The sequence below is a fragment of the Crotalus tigris genome, unplaced genomic scaffold, assembly GCF_016545835.1.
Source record: "Crotalus tigris isolate CLP2741 ecotype Arizona unplaced genomic scaffold, ASM1654583v1 scf7180000020791.254202, whole genome shotgun sequence".
Lineage (NCBI taxonomy): Eukaryota > Metazoa > Chordata > Lepidosauria > Squamata > Viperidae > Crotalus > Crotalus tigris.
The window spans coordinates 179,884-196,301 of NW_024098182.1; the positions used below are offsets into that span (position 1 = coordinate 179,884).

Below are 16,418 nucleotides of genomic sequence, written 5' to 3' on the forward strand. Positions count from 1 at the left end.
CAGTTGATGTGGAGCTGGAGCAAATCTTTCTCCTCCTATTTTCCCCATAACATGAAAGAGAGAGTGATTGGCCCAAGGTCACTCAGTTGGTTTTTATGGCTAAGGCGGGACTAGAATTCTCTTGCTTTCTACCCTGCTGCATTAATCACTAGACCAAACTGGCTCTCTGATATGGAGGAACAGGGGAGAAAGAATGCAAAAGATATTCTTGATCTAATTTTTTTTAAGCTGCTATTTTTACCTTCCCAAGGTTTTGATGAAAGCTTGCCCAAACCTATGCTGTCCAATTTGTTGGAAATTTTGGGAACTGTACTACAAATACTTATTGTGGCAAAATTCTGGTTTGCTTATGAGCTACTCAACCTCATCCTGCATCGGCATCTGCTTATTGGTCAATGGCCAAGGAATGAAATGGACACCATCCTCTTTGTCATGGGAAAGTGGCTGCTAAGAAGGTATGCTTAATGGCTGAGAGACTTTAACAAGATGAATATCACCTGTGGAAAAGATTACATGCTATGCTAGGCAGCAAACAGACCTTTGCTGTTGCATTTGGAAACTATTTATAAAACCTATTAGGGACAATAAAGCAGAACAGCAAAAAAAGAACAAAAAAGACCCTATCTATTCATAGTAGGCTTCTGACTCTTGGGTTCCTTCCCCTATCCATTATATTAAATGACCAGATTAAAAGTCAGATACATCAAAAAATAATAATATTTACCATGATCATTGGTGACAGCAGCAATGTGGAAATGGGTCACAGTGACAATTGCATTGCTTAAAGTTGCTAAACAATGTACCTTCCATGACCTGAGCTGTGATTCAGATTGCACGGCTTGTTGCTGCTTTGGAAATCACTCAAAGGCAATAATCAACTGGCAAACTTTCTTGAAATGGTTTGGAGAAAGTAAAAATAATGGTACGATAAAAGTAAAAGCCTTGTGGAGCTCCATGTTCTTCTGAGAAAAAGATTGTTCCATGGATAACACTTCAGTTTAGCAGCACTTTAATAAGACCAAGAGGAATCGGAATGGCTCCCTACTTCATTGGACCTGAGTAATCTGTGCAAACAGGTTGACTTGGCCCAAACAAACAGTGGAGCTAAGCTGACTTGTTTCTGGAGTTGGAGAAAATGCCCTTGGGAGACAAAGCAAATTGAGTTCCATGGTCAGCCAAGTGTTGTCTACTTTGCTTCCTTTTTTTTGCATGATAGACAATCCCGTCCTGCTGTGCCAAATTAAGTCCATACTTGCCTGCTTAAATGACTAGGTAATTTGTCCAATGAAATTAATTATATCTTCCTAGTGGGAGGATCATGCAATGGGTGAACATATGAATTTGAGATAATACCTAAAAACTAAAGAGGCCAAAATGAATCAATCTGTTGAACGATATGAATTTTGATAAGTAGCATGATGTCTGAGCTCTAAAATAAATTCTGAACTCACTTATTTCAATTCAGTTCAGAGAAGGCCATATCAATGAAGCTCAATGATGAGTAACTTACCCCAGAGATTTTATATACACATAGAAATATTTGTTTAGTTTAGACATATATGAAAATGCATGTAGACATAAGTGAAAAAATACCAATTACATCTATAAACAGAATAAGGGAAGATGTAACATAATGCCATATAGGAAGGGAGCGAGTGACAGAGGGATGACATGTAAGCCTTTATATAGGGTCTAGAAATATAACCAAGGATCAGAAGAAATGAGGAGGGGGAAGTAGACACAATCTATATGGCTAAAGGTAATTATCTTTTATAGATTGTGTTAGGAATTGTAAAGATTGGCATATCCTGTTACTGAACAACTTAAAAAAATGTATAAATAATCCTCAGATGGAGTCCCAGAATATAAAATCATTTCTTGCAGCTGCTCATATAATTTCACTTGACAGATGTACAAGGAGAAGGCCTCCAAGATGATTGAATTACTACACTTTTTTTATTCTTTTAAAGGTACTGTCAATTCCTTCCCTTGTTTTGCTGCAGCCCTTAGATTAATATGATATAACCTCTCTTCATGGCTGCTGCCATCTTGGCTGAAAGCATTAAACAGATCTGATTCAAACATTTTTAGAGGTTTCTGTATCTTTAAACAATGTTAGTTAGATTGACTAGATTGAAGTGGCATTAAAAAAAACCCGTGCAATAAATATTTAACCATTTAGAGACCTGCCCCACTAGTTCAGTGATATTGACTCACAAGTAAAAGCATAGGATGGTATCATAGGATTGTAAAAGAAGGAACTTTAATGGAACATCTGCAGCATTTCTCTTAAATGTCAAATACAGAAAAGAACAAGGCTTTTGCAATTTTAAGAGTAGATTTTGTGAGGAAGGGGGAATTTAAACAACTGCAGTTTGTTGTGCGAATGTTGGCTATAGAAATCATCTCTTGGAGACAACTTTTAAAGGTGTAGGATTCTGGATTTCTTTGTATCTTATCCCTGTGATTTCTGATACTAAGGAAAAATATGTGATTTTGCAGATGGCTGTAATAGATGACTCTTCCAGTGAGAGGAAGGAAAAAAAGATCCCTGGGTTCACATATTATAGTAAGTTATTGTTTGCTTAATCACTGTTTATTGAACAAGTGATAATTTGCTGGGTTGACAGAACTAGCTAAACCAAAAACTGCAACTGCAAAAACTGGGTGGTCTATAAAGGAGGGCAAAACTGAACAAACATCATGATTACTTAGTGTAGTGTATGAATCAGGTCTTAGCAGGCTAATCTTGATAGCAATAGCATTTAGACTTATATACCGCTTCACAGTGCTTTCACAGCCCTCTCTAGGGGCTGTGCCCCCAACAGTCTGGGTCCCCATTTTACGGACCTCGGAAGGATGGAAAGCTTGAGCCGGTGAGACTCAAACTGCCGAACTACTGGCAGCTGGCAGTCAGCGGAATTAGCCTGCAGCACTGCATTCTAACCACTGCATCACCACGGCTCATTGATAATGTTTTGCTCATCTTATTTGTTAAAAGCGGAAAGGTAGATGTTTTAACAAGCTAAAAAAGGATTCAACCACAAATGATCTGAGGGGCTGCATTTAGCAGATGAGATCCTTCACAGATTTTGTCAAGTTCATTTGCTATGAACATTTCTTTTAAATTAAAGTTTGGTATAAACTGATATATTAGCCTCTTAAATCTCACAGACAGATTCAGCCAACAGTGTGATCCTATTTTGCACATTGCATCTGAAATTCATCCTCTGAGTCATTTAAAAATTAGGCTGGACATTACCCAAGAGGAAATACTGTAGTAAAATATTGTACATTGCAGTCCTGAGGTTAAAGGTCGGGTGACTAAATCATATCTGTAATTTATTAGTTGATTCTAATGTTCATGGAGGGCTGTAGTGAAAGGGCATGCAGTTCAAGAACCAGGCAGCTGAAGTACACATCTCTCTGGGATGTTCTCATGAAAAAGCATCATTATAACTGGACTGAATGGGAATTGAGAAAACTTGCAACAGAAATGCAAACAACTGAGGAGTTCTGCTGAACAAACCCTGTGGGATCAATTTTGTCTGAAAGTGGCTATTGCTAAAGCGATTCCAGTGGGATGTGTCCCAAATCTATTAGATAGGCTAAAGTGTAAGGAGAATTTTAAAATCACTATTAAAAAACCCCCACTCCTTTGTAGAACCTGAAAATCTCAACATTTCTCATTAGATGGGAAAGAAAGATCCAGTGTAGAAACAAGAGCCACCTACAGAAGTGAAGGTTTGTTTGCTTTCTTTCTCCACCCAGGACTTTAAATTTATGTACAGTCCTATTCATTTCTGTATTTTGATGCTTCCTTCTATTGCTCCTGCCCTTAACTTTTTTCTAAGATGTTCTTGGCAGAGCCTCCAAGTAGAGATTTTGCAGAACCTGCTTTCCAGAGAGATTCCCTTCACCACAGTACACTTCCTATGACCTGTTTAATTGAGCTTGGACAGTGTGGTCATTGTACATCTTGGGAACACCAAGAAAATAAGAAGGGCCAACATATTCCCAAATCACAGAGGAATTAAAAGAACTAGCAGAATAGGATTAACTCAAAACAAACTAGTCTTGCATAGGGTTCAAACAACTCTGCCCAGTCACCCATGGGCAGAGAAAAATGTGTATTTTTTCTGATCTAGACATCGAAGGGGCGAGAGTGGGGGAAGAGGTAGGAAGAAAGAATGGATCAGAAATCAATCTTCTTTATGAAAGTAGTTCCAGCTATCATTTGACTTCAGCAGTCAAACCATGACTAACATTGCTTGCTTTTCCATTGGAAAAGATGCTTGAGATATCTTGATATCTTGCTACTGTTCCCCTGATAGGACTCATGAGATATAGACAGCTCCTGGGGAAAGTGAGTGAGGACTTTTTATTCCACTTGAATAGGTTTGTGGTTATGCAGATTAATTTGCTAAAGGAACATGGTCTTTATGACATCAAACTTTCTTTCTCTGCATGTACCTTTGTTTGGAATCCATGAAATTTAGAACATTAATGCAAAAGCCAAGAACATGGGGGCAGAACCTCAAACTGACAGAAGGATAGTTCAAAAATAATGTTAGAAAGTATTATTTCACATAAAGAGTGTCAACGCTCTTTATGTCAGTTCCTCTTTTGACAACTGATGGAAATTACAGCCATTTTTACTTTGCTTTTAACATGCTTTTTCTTCCGTTTAGAGATCTGGTGTTGAAGGGGGATGGGGTGAATGCTTGACTCAGCTAGCAATAATAATAATGCAACTCCTTGGGAACTCAAGGACACAAACTGATAATGTTTTGGTGGGCTGAGGAGCTGAGGAGAGAGCCGGTGCTCCGTGCTAATAGGAGAATATGAATTATGACTGCTTAGTGGGGGTGGGACTTGCAACTTGTTACTTTGTATCTGGGGGAAGGGAATCTAGTTTTGGGTTCAACTATGTAGTGCCAGTACTTTGTTTCCTGAATAAAATGTTCTTTAAGGAAGAATTCTTGCCTTGAAGTTCTTTAATGGGTTTCATCTATCGGAACCATGACATAGAGTAGTGGAAATTTGGAACCAACTTCCAGAGGAGGTCGTGGGTCAATTATCAGTAAGTGAGTATAAAATGCTTGGGATAACACATATCCATCATCTGACAAAAATAAAAAATAATAAATACATAAATTAAAAAGAAAACAAAAAAACCTTGAAGGCAGACTCGATGGACCATTAGGTCTTTTTCCTGCCATTGGTTTTCTATGTTTTTATGTTTCTCTGTTTCTTTAGATTGAATTATAGTTGAACTTAGTTGCTGAACTTTTTCTTGATGAGGATAAGAATGTTCTGTGCAGGAATTTTAGTTTTCAAGTTGATAGTTCATGGCTTAAATTTAATTTTCTGTTGAACTGGGAGATGAGGCAAAATGTACTTAGCCCATGAAGATTCAATCATTGTCTGTTCACTGACTTCAAACTAACTGTAGTAAATATTAATTAATCAAGTCAGTCAGGCAGCAAGTGAAGATAATATAATCATTCTTTTTTGTGTGGGTGAAAAAATGGGTGTGGCATAGGTAATATACATAAAGAGAGAGCATTTCCTCCAATATCATGACTAATCCCCAAGGACAACCTGAAAATACAATAGGAATAAAGAGGAACAGTATCACAAGGATGAAAGGTAGATCTGTGCTTACAGGAAGATCACTGAAAGATGTAGGAAGATAATTACTATAATTAGTAGATAGTAAAAAGTTCATAATCTTATTTTTAATTTCTATCCTACCTTTCTTCTAGGAGCACAGGTTGGCATGTGTAGAAATCCATTTCCCATTTCCTCCCACAAAAACAATTCTGTGAGGGTAGGCTGGATTGAGAGAAATAAAAGGTTTGGCTCACAGTTGCCCAATGACTAAGGCTGGACTTGAAGCTGGGCCTGTCTATTATTAGTCTTTTTATATACATTTTTATTAAATTTCATTATAATGTAAAATAAAAATAGAGAAAAAAGAAAACTAAGAAAAGGTGGAGAGAGAGAGAGAGAGAGAGAGAGAGAGAGAGAGAGAGAGGGAGAGAGAGAGGTGACTTTTGCTTTTTTATGTGCATAAAAATAATATAAAAAAAATAACCTTTAACTTTTTGCTCTACATTTCACAATATTTTAAGCCATCTTTACAATAACAAAATCATCCAAACTTAAAATCAAAGTTTTTGTAGAGCCAGAGTACAGTAAGATTTTATAATGAATGAGTTGAGGATCCATTTAGTTCTCGTGCACTAAATACAATTGTTTTAAAATTTTCTGGGTACGGCATTTTGTAATTCTCAGTGTGTGCATTTCAGTCCAGTCTCCAATTGATAAATCTTGGGTTCCAGTAAAAACAAGAAAGTAATCTTGATAACTTGAACCTGCCCCCCTTCTTTCAATAGCACAAGCCAGATAAACAGTGGGTTTTGCTTCTAAGAAGCAGGAATCTTTTAAACTGAAGCCCCCCTTCATCCTACTAACTACGATAATTCAGGAGCCATTGATCTTCTTCCAGGATCTTCTATGAGTCATTGAGTCTTGACGTACACAGCTTCTGCCTTCTTATTCATTGCTCTCAGTACATGCTCTGGAATAATCTGATTTAAATGTTTTATTGGGGGTGGGTGGGTTTCTTGTACACCACTCAAGCCTATTGGAGTAGAATGGCCAATAATTTAAATAAATAATAGTAATAAATAATAATAATTGTTGCCTGACTTGTTCCACCAGAAACTCATGCTTGCCAGAACAGGACAGGATGAGACAGGTGGTGTGCTACCAGAGTATCCCACAGATTGAGAACCAAGTTTCAGAGTTTTCAGAAGTGACCCAATTCTGTTAATGTGCAGCTGGTAGGTATCATGCCTTAACCAGAAAAGTTGTACATGTTGCAATAGTCAGAGTCAGTGGGCTCCCTCTCACCCCCTCCCCTCAAGGAAATTATTTGATTCTCCTGAGAACAGAGGCAATTTATGTTGTGGGTATAAAAGCAGAACAGAGCAAAAAATCTGTGTTGTATCCTATTCACTTAACTTGGCTTTGTATTTAGCATTACAGTTCTCCTTGCTTTTCCTGATCTGTGCCTGAAGGGAAGGGAAATGAGTTAAAACCATCTTCAGATACGTTTGTATTGATTCTGTCACATTTTTTACAGCTTGCTGACAAGTGATGGATGGCATATAATGCTGCTAGCACTGTACATTACGTTTCACATCCAGAGACTCCTAAATCATTTCAAAATTTCAAATTCCCCAATCAATATTTTAGTTGAAGAAAGCAGAATAGGTTCATTTTGCTGGAGGAATGAGAGCAGAATGGGTATATGCAGGGCTTTTTTTCCCTCATAGAACGCCCAGAACGGAGTTCCGGCACTTTTTTTAGATGGAACCTTGTAGGGTAGGCAAGGCAGGTTGTGTGACGTGTGTGAGTTCCGGCATATCTCTCTCTCTCTCTCTCTCTCTCTCTTTCTCTCTCTCTTTTTTTTTTTTTTTACAAAAAAAGCACTGGGTATATGTGTATGCCAGGCAGGGAATAGTGAGAAGAATATGTGTATTTAGCTGAGCTCTGCTTTGGTTGTAGAAACAAGTCTTTGGATCTGGAATGTCAACATTTTTTTCCCCTTAAAAATATCACGGACTGAGCAGAGTGTCCATTCCTCACTCACTCTATCACTCACAGATTTTTCCTTGAAGGACGGTGTTACCCAAGAGGAATATAAAATTTTAATTCTGTAGTAAATTATAGTAAGCCGCCTTCCCATTTTTTATTGGATTACTATGAGGGAAAAGAGGTTTCACTCTTTCTCTTCTCAGTTACAACTTTTGGTATATCCACCTGCTAGACTGCAATTAATAATTGTAAAAAGGCCAATAAGATGTGGGTTTTTTTCCAAATGAATACCTATAATACATATGGGTAGTGTGTGTGTTTGTGTGTGTATTTGAGAGTGAGAGATAAATTGTGTTGATCAGGGAAGGGCCAACTGTTTCCTCCCTAGGCACTGTTATTTTGATAAATAATGCAAATCCCATTCTTAGTATTAAATTGAGAGAGAGAGAGAGAGAGAGAGAGAGAGAGAGAGAGAGAGAGAGAGAGAGAGAGAGAGAGAGAGAGAGAGAGAGAGAGCACAAAAAGAAGTATCTGAAACTGCCTAAAGCATTCATGTTTCCCTCTAAGTTTTTATCTCTTGCAGCCTCTAGACTCTAGAGGCTATTTGCTTATTTATGAACTTTCAAACTGCATTCAGACAATCTTCACACAATTCCTTTTGGGTCTGGCCAAGTGACATTTGGAGGCAAGGTCTAGGAGCTGTTTTGTTCCATTGAAATGGAACACCTCAGTGTGATTTTATTTGCTTTTATAACAGCTTCTTTTTCTTTATCTGCCTAACCCATGTTTTAAAAAGACAAAACAGGAGCCCTTGTTAGACTGCATGTCAGTTACGTTGGATGCTTATCCCAACACATGAGAAAGTCACAAGGCTGAGAACAGTTGAGGCAGATGGTGAATCAGTTATTCCTCATTTGATTTCCGTATATATTTTGAAAAAAAATACCACTGTTTGGATAATGCATTTGGATAGTGGATCAGCTGGATCGGCTGCGGCTGCATTGGCTCTCGAAGGTGAAAAGTTATGGGAGGAATATTAAGGGATATAGACCACATGATCAGGAAGGTTTTAATGTGTTTGAGCAATGTGGTGGAACTAAGGTAACATACAACATACGACTGACAATCTTTGCTGGCATGGCGAGTTTCTAGCTGTTTTGGAACTGTTGATGAGACCGTTAAAAGTCGGTGCTGTTTGAAATTGTTCTGCTGGCAGCAAGATCTGACTGCTGGCCCAGCATCAGATTCTATTGCAAATAAGGGCTGTTTCCAAAGGAGGCAGAGGAGGAGAGGTCCCGGGGCTTATGGAGTGAAGGAACTGGATGAGGCTGTCAGCAGGCCCAGAGGATGGGAGAGAGGCTTTTGGAATCTTGTAGAAAATGATAGACTTTTACGAATTCCAGAGGGTTTAGCAGAGAGATTTATTTGCACAAGGTTCAGAAGCAGTGAAGACAAGCAATTCTGAACACTGAAGGAGGGTTCAAACTACAGTTTTATACATTTCTTATCTCAGGAACAAAGGGATACACATAGAAATCTACATTGTAATACATCAGATTCATTTCTCACTATTAGATTCATTTCTCACGGGCACACATTAGTGATACACATTGTATTACTTTAGGTTAGTTTCTCACAGGCATACAATGGACAGTTATGCTACAGACATTGTTTCCAAGTGCAATGTGCATTTGGTTAGTCACAGATTGCTAACACAGCTTTATTCCAGTAATAATACAGACACATCATTGCTTTAATGATTTTTCATCATTATTATTATTATTATTTCACATTATTCTATATTATTCTACCTTAGGAGGAGTTGGTGGTGGCGGCAGTGTTCTCCAGGGGCGAAAAGGAGTGAGGCCTCTGTAAGGAAAAGGTGGAAGAGACAAGATCAGAAAAAGGAAAGGAGGTGAGGTTGTTGTGCAGGAATACAAGCCAATTTGAGGGCTAATCCACATGGAGCTCCGTTTCCATTTGTCCTGTTTGCCATCGTTCGCTCCCTAGAGACTAAAATGGAAGATCTGTAACTTGAGCTGGCCACGAACAAGGAGTGTATATCGGAGGTGGTGATCCTTTGAGACCTCCATGCAATGAAATTTCATTTTGATGTATGCCGATTGGTGTACTTTCAAAGTGACAATAAAGTTATTATTATTATTATGGATCATCGCACAGTCAGCCAGATGTTCAGACTGGATTTGGCATTTTGTCTACCTATTGAGTCCTTACCAAGGACCTGGGATAGGCAGATGTGGATGTTTGATGGTATTACAGATATCGTCGCAGGATGGAAGCCGCCTTTTGCAATTTACTAATGGCGAATTTGTCAATGCCAATGTTGTTCAAGTGATGCTCCAGTTGTTTTGGGATTGCACCCAAGGCACCTATTACTATTGGTACTGTTGTTGTTGTTAATAATAATAATAATAATAATAATAATAATAATAATAAGCAGCAGCAAGGGTAGTACCAATAATAATAGGTGCCTTGGGTGCAATCCCAAAATAGCTGGAGCACCACTTGAACACCATTGCCATTGACAAATTCACCATTAGTCAATTGCGGCCTTAGTAGGAACTGCTTCCATCCTGCAACGATATCTGTAATATCATCAAACATCAACATCTGCCTATCCCAGGTCCTTGGTAAGGACTTGATAGGTAGACAAAAATGCCAAATCCAGTCTGAACATCTGGTTGACTTTGCGATGATCAATAATAATAATAATAATAATAATAATAATCCCTCAGTGAGGCACTACCTTGACATGGTTGTGGGGCTTGGGTACTCTGAGGAAGATGAGAGCTATGCCAGAGGTTCAACCATACTGGACAGGTCTCATCAGAGGAGTCAGACAAAGAGTGTCTCCCATAAAAAATATGGTGAGATGTAAATTTCAGAATGCCATACCGGCTCGGATGTCGCCCGGGTTAACAAGGTCCGTGCTAGATATTGGAGTTCCTGGATATCTGGTGAAAAATGGGTTACAGGACTCAGGACTGTTGGCTGAGCAACCAGGGCCAGCAGCTGCAGAACTACTGGAAGAAAAGGTGTCTACCCGTCGCAGATACACACTGATTGAAAACAAAGAAATAATGATCTGTTACTACAGATCAAGTCCAACAAGACGAGGATATCTAAAACGAATGCACCAGTTCTGGAAAGAACAATATCCAGAATCAGAAATAACAGAACAGAGACTAGCAGATCAACGCCGATTTATAATACGAAATAAAGTATTCACAGAAACAGAATTGGACGAACTGCAAAGGTTTACCAGGGCAAAGAAATGAAAGCCTTACCAGAAGTAATTCAGAATGTAGAGGCAAACCAGGGGGAGTTGGCAGTGAAGGAATCCAGCAGAGATATACAACTGTTCTCATTTGGAAACCAGGCACCTCTTCCTCAGGAAGAACAAAACCCGCTAACTAAAGAAATAAAAGAATTGAAACAAAGAATAACTGAGCATCTAGAACAACACAAAAACAACAGAATAAGGTTACCTGCATTGAAGCTTGTTCCAAAGAAACAGCTAGCACAAGCATTAAAAGATGCAAATACTGCAATATCAAGTATAAGCACCAATTCACTGCAAGAAACAAACCAACTAATGTACAGCACAGCTGCAGTTACAACTGAATACCTGGGATGCAAAATTAACAAAGAAGAAAAACAAACAAACAGTGCATCACAAAAATGGAAGGTTAGACTAGAAAATAAGATCAGCAAGTTAAGATCACATGCAAGCAAGCTAGAACAGATGAAAGAAAAAAAGCTGAAGAACAAGAAGACCAAAGAATACCTAATCAAGAAATACCACTTAGAAACAAGGAAGATCAAGGAAGCACTGGAAATAATAAAGCAACAAATAACAGCTATAGCCAGGAAAATCAGTAGATATGAAGCTCGAATTGCAAACTATAGGCAGAACCTCCAATTTCAATCCAATCAGAAACGTTTCTACCAATCCATCAATGGAGAAACTGCAATGAATCAGTCAGTATCTGACAAGGAAGAAACAGTGGAGTTCTGGAAGCAGATATGGATAACCCAAAGAAATACAACAAGGATGCAGCTTGGTTAAAAGAGGTGGATGCAAATAAAACAGAAGTTGAAATGAAAGAACTAGTGATAACAACAAAAATGGTAGAAAAAGAGCAAGGAAAATCAAAAATTGGTCAGCACCAGGTGAAGATGAACTGCATGGGTTTTGGTTGAAACATCTAACTCAGTGGTTCTCAACCTGTGGGTCGGGACCCCATTTGGGGTCGAACGACCATTTCACGGGGGTCGCCAAACAAGGCAGTCCGCCATTTTTTCCCCCTTTTCTTTGGCCAGGCCCCTGGCACCCAGTGATGTATAAGTGGTTGGGGGTCACCACAACATGGGGAACTGTATTATGGGATCGCGGCATTAGAAAGGTTGAGAACCACTGATCTAACTGTTATACACCCACTCATTGCCAAGCAGTTCAACAATATACTACAAGGAGGAGAAATTGAAAAGTGGCTAACAACTGGGTAAACCTACCTAATAATGAAAAATCCAGCAAAAGGGGCAACACCAGGCAACTACAGGCTAATTACCTGCTTACCAACAACTTTCAAATTACTAACTGGCGTGGTAGCTGATGCAGTACAACAGCATCTAGTTGAAAACAATCTCTTTCCACCTGAGCAAAAAGGAAACCGCCCCAATAGCAGAGGAACAAAAGATCAACTCCTAATAGACAAAATGATCTTGCAAGAAAAGGAAGACCAACCTGAATGTGGCATGGATTGACTACAAAAAGGCATTTGACTCTCTGCCACATGACTGGATAATCAAGTGCCTAGAAATAACAGGAGTCATTAGAAACATCAGAAAATTTGTGCAAAGATCGATGGCACAATGGAAGACACAGTTGCAGATCAATGGTGAGAGGCTGGGAGAGGTTAATATCAAGAGAGGAATATTTCAAGGAGATTCATTATCACCATTACTATTTGTTATTGCACTGTTTCCTCTGTCAACAATACTGAATAAGTCAGGACACGGCTATCAAACATCAAAAACATCTACAAGACTATCCCATCTCCTTTACATGGATGATCTGAAGCTGTATGGAAAAACATCATCTGAAATAGAATCGCTGCTCAACACTGTCCGTATATATAGCCAAGATATTGTTATGGAGTTTGGCTTGGACAAATGTGCCTCTGGATGAGGAAGATTTCTACAAATACTTGGGTATCCTTCAAGCTGACAACATCAAGCACACTGAAGTCAAGAAAAAGATTAGAGGTGAATACATCAAGAGAGTGAAGAAGATCTTAAAGTCCAAACTCAATGGAGGAAATACCATAAAGGCAATCAACACCTGGGCAATTCCAGTCATTAGGTACACAGCTGGAATAGTGGACTGGACTCAAGCAGAACTAAAAGCAATGGATAGGAAGACCAGAAAAATAATGACAATGAATCACGCCCTTCATCCACGCAATGACATTGACAGACTTTATCTACCAAGGCAAATAGGTGGGCGTGGAATGCTACAAGTACATCAGATGGTTGAAGAAGAAAAAATGGCTTTGAAAGAATATCTGAAGAACAATGATGAAGATGCACTGAAATTAGTCTATCAGGAAGGCTTACTGACTACTGGAGAGACCAAACTGGCCTACAAGAAAGACCAAATGAAGAACAGAATAGAGGCATCGGAAGACAAAGCACTACATGGCCAATACATTAAAAAAATAGCTGGGAAAGCAGATATTAACAAGACCTGGCAATGGCTAAGAGCAGGAAAATTGAAGAAAGAGACCAATGGACTAATTCTGGCTGTACAAGACCAAGCTTTAAGGACAAATGCATATAAAGTCAAAATTGAGAAGACAGCAACAGACAGTAAGTGCCACCTATGCAAAGAAGCTGAAGAAACAGTGGACCACCTGGTAAGCTGTTGCAACAAGATTGCACAGACTGACTACAAGCAGCGGCATGACAAAGTAGCAACAATGGTGCATTGGAAGATCTGCAAAAAATATCATTTGCCTGTAAGCAAAAACTGGTGGGATCATAAAATAGAGAAAGTCATAGAAAATGATAAAATTAAACTGCTCTGGGACTTCAGAATTCAAACAGACAAGCATCTGCAACATAATACCCTAGACTTAATAATTGTCGATAAGAAAGACAAAAAAGTCTGGATAGTGGATGTGGTAGTGCCTGGAGACAGCAGAATAGACAAGAAAGAACTGGAGAAGATAACAAAATACAAAGACCTACAAATAGAAATAGAAAGACTGTGGCAAAAGCAAGCAAGGGTAGTACCAATAGTAATAGGCTCCTTGGGCGCAATCCCAAAACAACTGGAGCACCACTTGAACACCATTGGCATTGACAAATTTGTTATTAGTCAATTGCAAAAGGTGGCCTTATTAGGAACTGCTTCCATCCTGCGACGATACCTGTAATACCATCAAACATCCACATCTGCCTATCCCAGGTCCTGGGTAAGGACTCGATAGGTAGACAAAATGCCAAATCCAGTCTGAACATCTGGCTGACTGTGCGATGATCAATAATAATAATAATAATAAAACATTATATCCACAGTGTTCCTCTGATCCACTAATTTTGTCACTTGGTCAAAGAATGCAATAAGATTTGTCTGGCATGATCTGTTTTTGACAAATCCATGTTGGCATTTGGTTATGACTTTATTTGCCTCTAGGTGTTCACTGATTCATTGCTTGATTATCTTCCCCAGAATATTCCCAGGTATTGAGGTCATGTTGATAGGTCTGTAGTTTCCTGGATCTATTTTTCCCCCTTTTTTTGAAGATAGGAATTGCATCAGCTCTTTTCCAGTCCTCTGGTAGTTCCTGGTGCTCCAGGATCTTTGAAAGATATAGTTCAGTGGTTCTGAGATCACACCTACCAGTTCCTTTGGAACCTTGGGGTGTAATCCATCTGGTCCTGGTGATTTGAACTTATCTAGGGGGGACAGGTGCTCACTATTTTCTTGCCTATCTTAACTTGTGTTTCTAATCTGTTTTTACGGTACTGTTTTTGATAGGTTGGACTGTTTTTTCCTTTGTATAAAAACAGATGCAAAAAATGTTGCCTGTCCCTTCTTGCCACTTTCTCCCACTAATGGACCAATCGTTTCCTTGATTTTTTTCTTGGATTTTATATGTTGAAATAAGCTTTTTTTGATTTTTTTTTTTTACTTTTGTTGCAAGCCTTAGTTCATTTTGAGCCTTAGCTTTCCATCATCTTAGTACTGTTGGTAATCATTTTTTAATTATTCTATATTTCCTAAACAAAGGAGATGTAAGTGGAGGAAGAAATACAACATTTTGAAAAATAAAAAGGTAACTTAAATGTGAGGTTGCTATATACAGAGAGATGGGACTTATTCTCTTCTAAATTAATAAATAATTGCTGTTTTTTTAAAAAAGAAGGTACAGCTACTCTTCACTTAGCCCACACCAGCAAGTCCATAGCAGTTGTTAAGAAAAAAGGTCATACCACACCAGTGCTACTGCAGTTATGAAAGTGAATAAGATAAGATATTGTAATTTTTTTACTATGAGCACACTTGCCCACATTAAAAATGAAATTCTGTTGCTTGCTCTCAAAAGAAAGTATATATCTACCCATACACATACATAACACACATAGACATGCTATATATCTATACCTATACCACGGGTCGGCAACCAGCGGTTCTGGAGTGGCTCTTTCAGCCATCTCCTGCTGCTCCCTGTCCTCAGCCACCATGTGCAGTCTGAAAAAAAAGTGGGACCAAAGAAGTTCAACCAATCAGTTGAAACTTCTCATGAAGTTTGAATTGATTGGTTGAACTTCTTTGGTTTGTGGGACTGCCCACAAACCTCTTTCCTTCTTCAGACTGCACATGGTGGCCGGGAGGATTGCTGGAAAGGTGTCCCTGGTAAGGAGCCGTGGGTGGCCGGTCTCGGGGTGCCTCTTCCCTGCCCAGTGGGTCTCCCCTCACCCTGCTCTGCCATCACCTTGTTAGTCAGGGGGGTCGCCGGGGGTCTCTGTAGCTTCTCTTCTCTGCCTGCGCCTTTCGGCCGTCTCACGGGCAGCGGATCCCCATGGCCTCTTTCGAGAGATTCCTACGCGGTGCCTGCCCGGCCCTTTCCCCTCCTGCTGCGCGGTCCTCTTGGCTGTCCTCCTGCTGCTGCCGGACATGCTGAGCACCACTTCGCCGTCCTCCTGCTGCCACTGCCCTCGGTGCTGCAGGAGGAGACCTTGGGCTGCGAGGGCGGCGGGGATGGTGGTGGGTCGGGACCCCCTTTGTCCCCTCAGCAGCATTCCCCATTGCCGGCACGGCCGCCTATGGTGCACCCGGCCTTGGCGCCCTCCTCTTGTGACGGCAAAGTGGTTGAGGACATGGCAAGGGCGGCGGCTGGGCCGGAGGCAGTAGGGACCCCTGATGGTGCTCTAGTGGCTACCGCCAGAGCCACTGCCTCCCGTCCTGCTCCCCCTCCCTGCTTGTTTGGCTGAGAACGTGGTAGGGGTGGCGGCTGGCCCGGGGGTGGCAGGGAACCCCAACAATGCTGCAGTGGCCACCATTGGAGCCTCTGCCTCCCATCCTGCTGCCCCCCACCTGTTCAGCTGAGGATGCGGCGGGGGCAGTGGCCAGGCAGGGAACCCTGACAATGCTGCAGTGGCCGCTGCTGTGCCACCACTGCCACCACCGGAGCCGCTGCTTCCCATCCTGCTCCCCCTCCCCGCCCATTCAGCGCCATCTGCCTTTCATTCTCTCTCTCCTCACATGAAGAGAGAGGGAG

The 16,418-nt window shown here is 40.2% G+C and overlaps 1 long non-coding RNA gene across 1 annotated transcript in view; it reads left to right on the forward strand.

Moving 5' to 3' along the window:
• Positions 1-222: 222 nt before the first annotated feature.
• LOC120319515 overlaps positions 223-16,418 on the forward strand; it is a 34,476-nt gene continuing 18,280 nt past the window's right edge. Inside the window, exons 1-4 of the long non-coding RNA XR_005559780.1 lie at positions 223-455; positions 2,503-2,569; positions 6,730-6,851; positions 9,425-9,523. This is a non-coding gene — a long non-coding RNA (uncharacterized LOC120319515). The remainder of the gene's footprint in view (positions 456-2,502; positions 2,570-6,729; positions 6,852-9,424; positions 9,524-16,418) is intronic.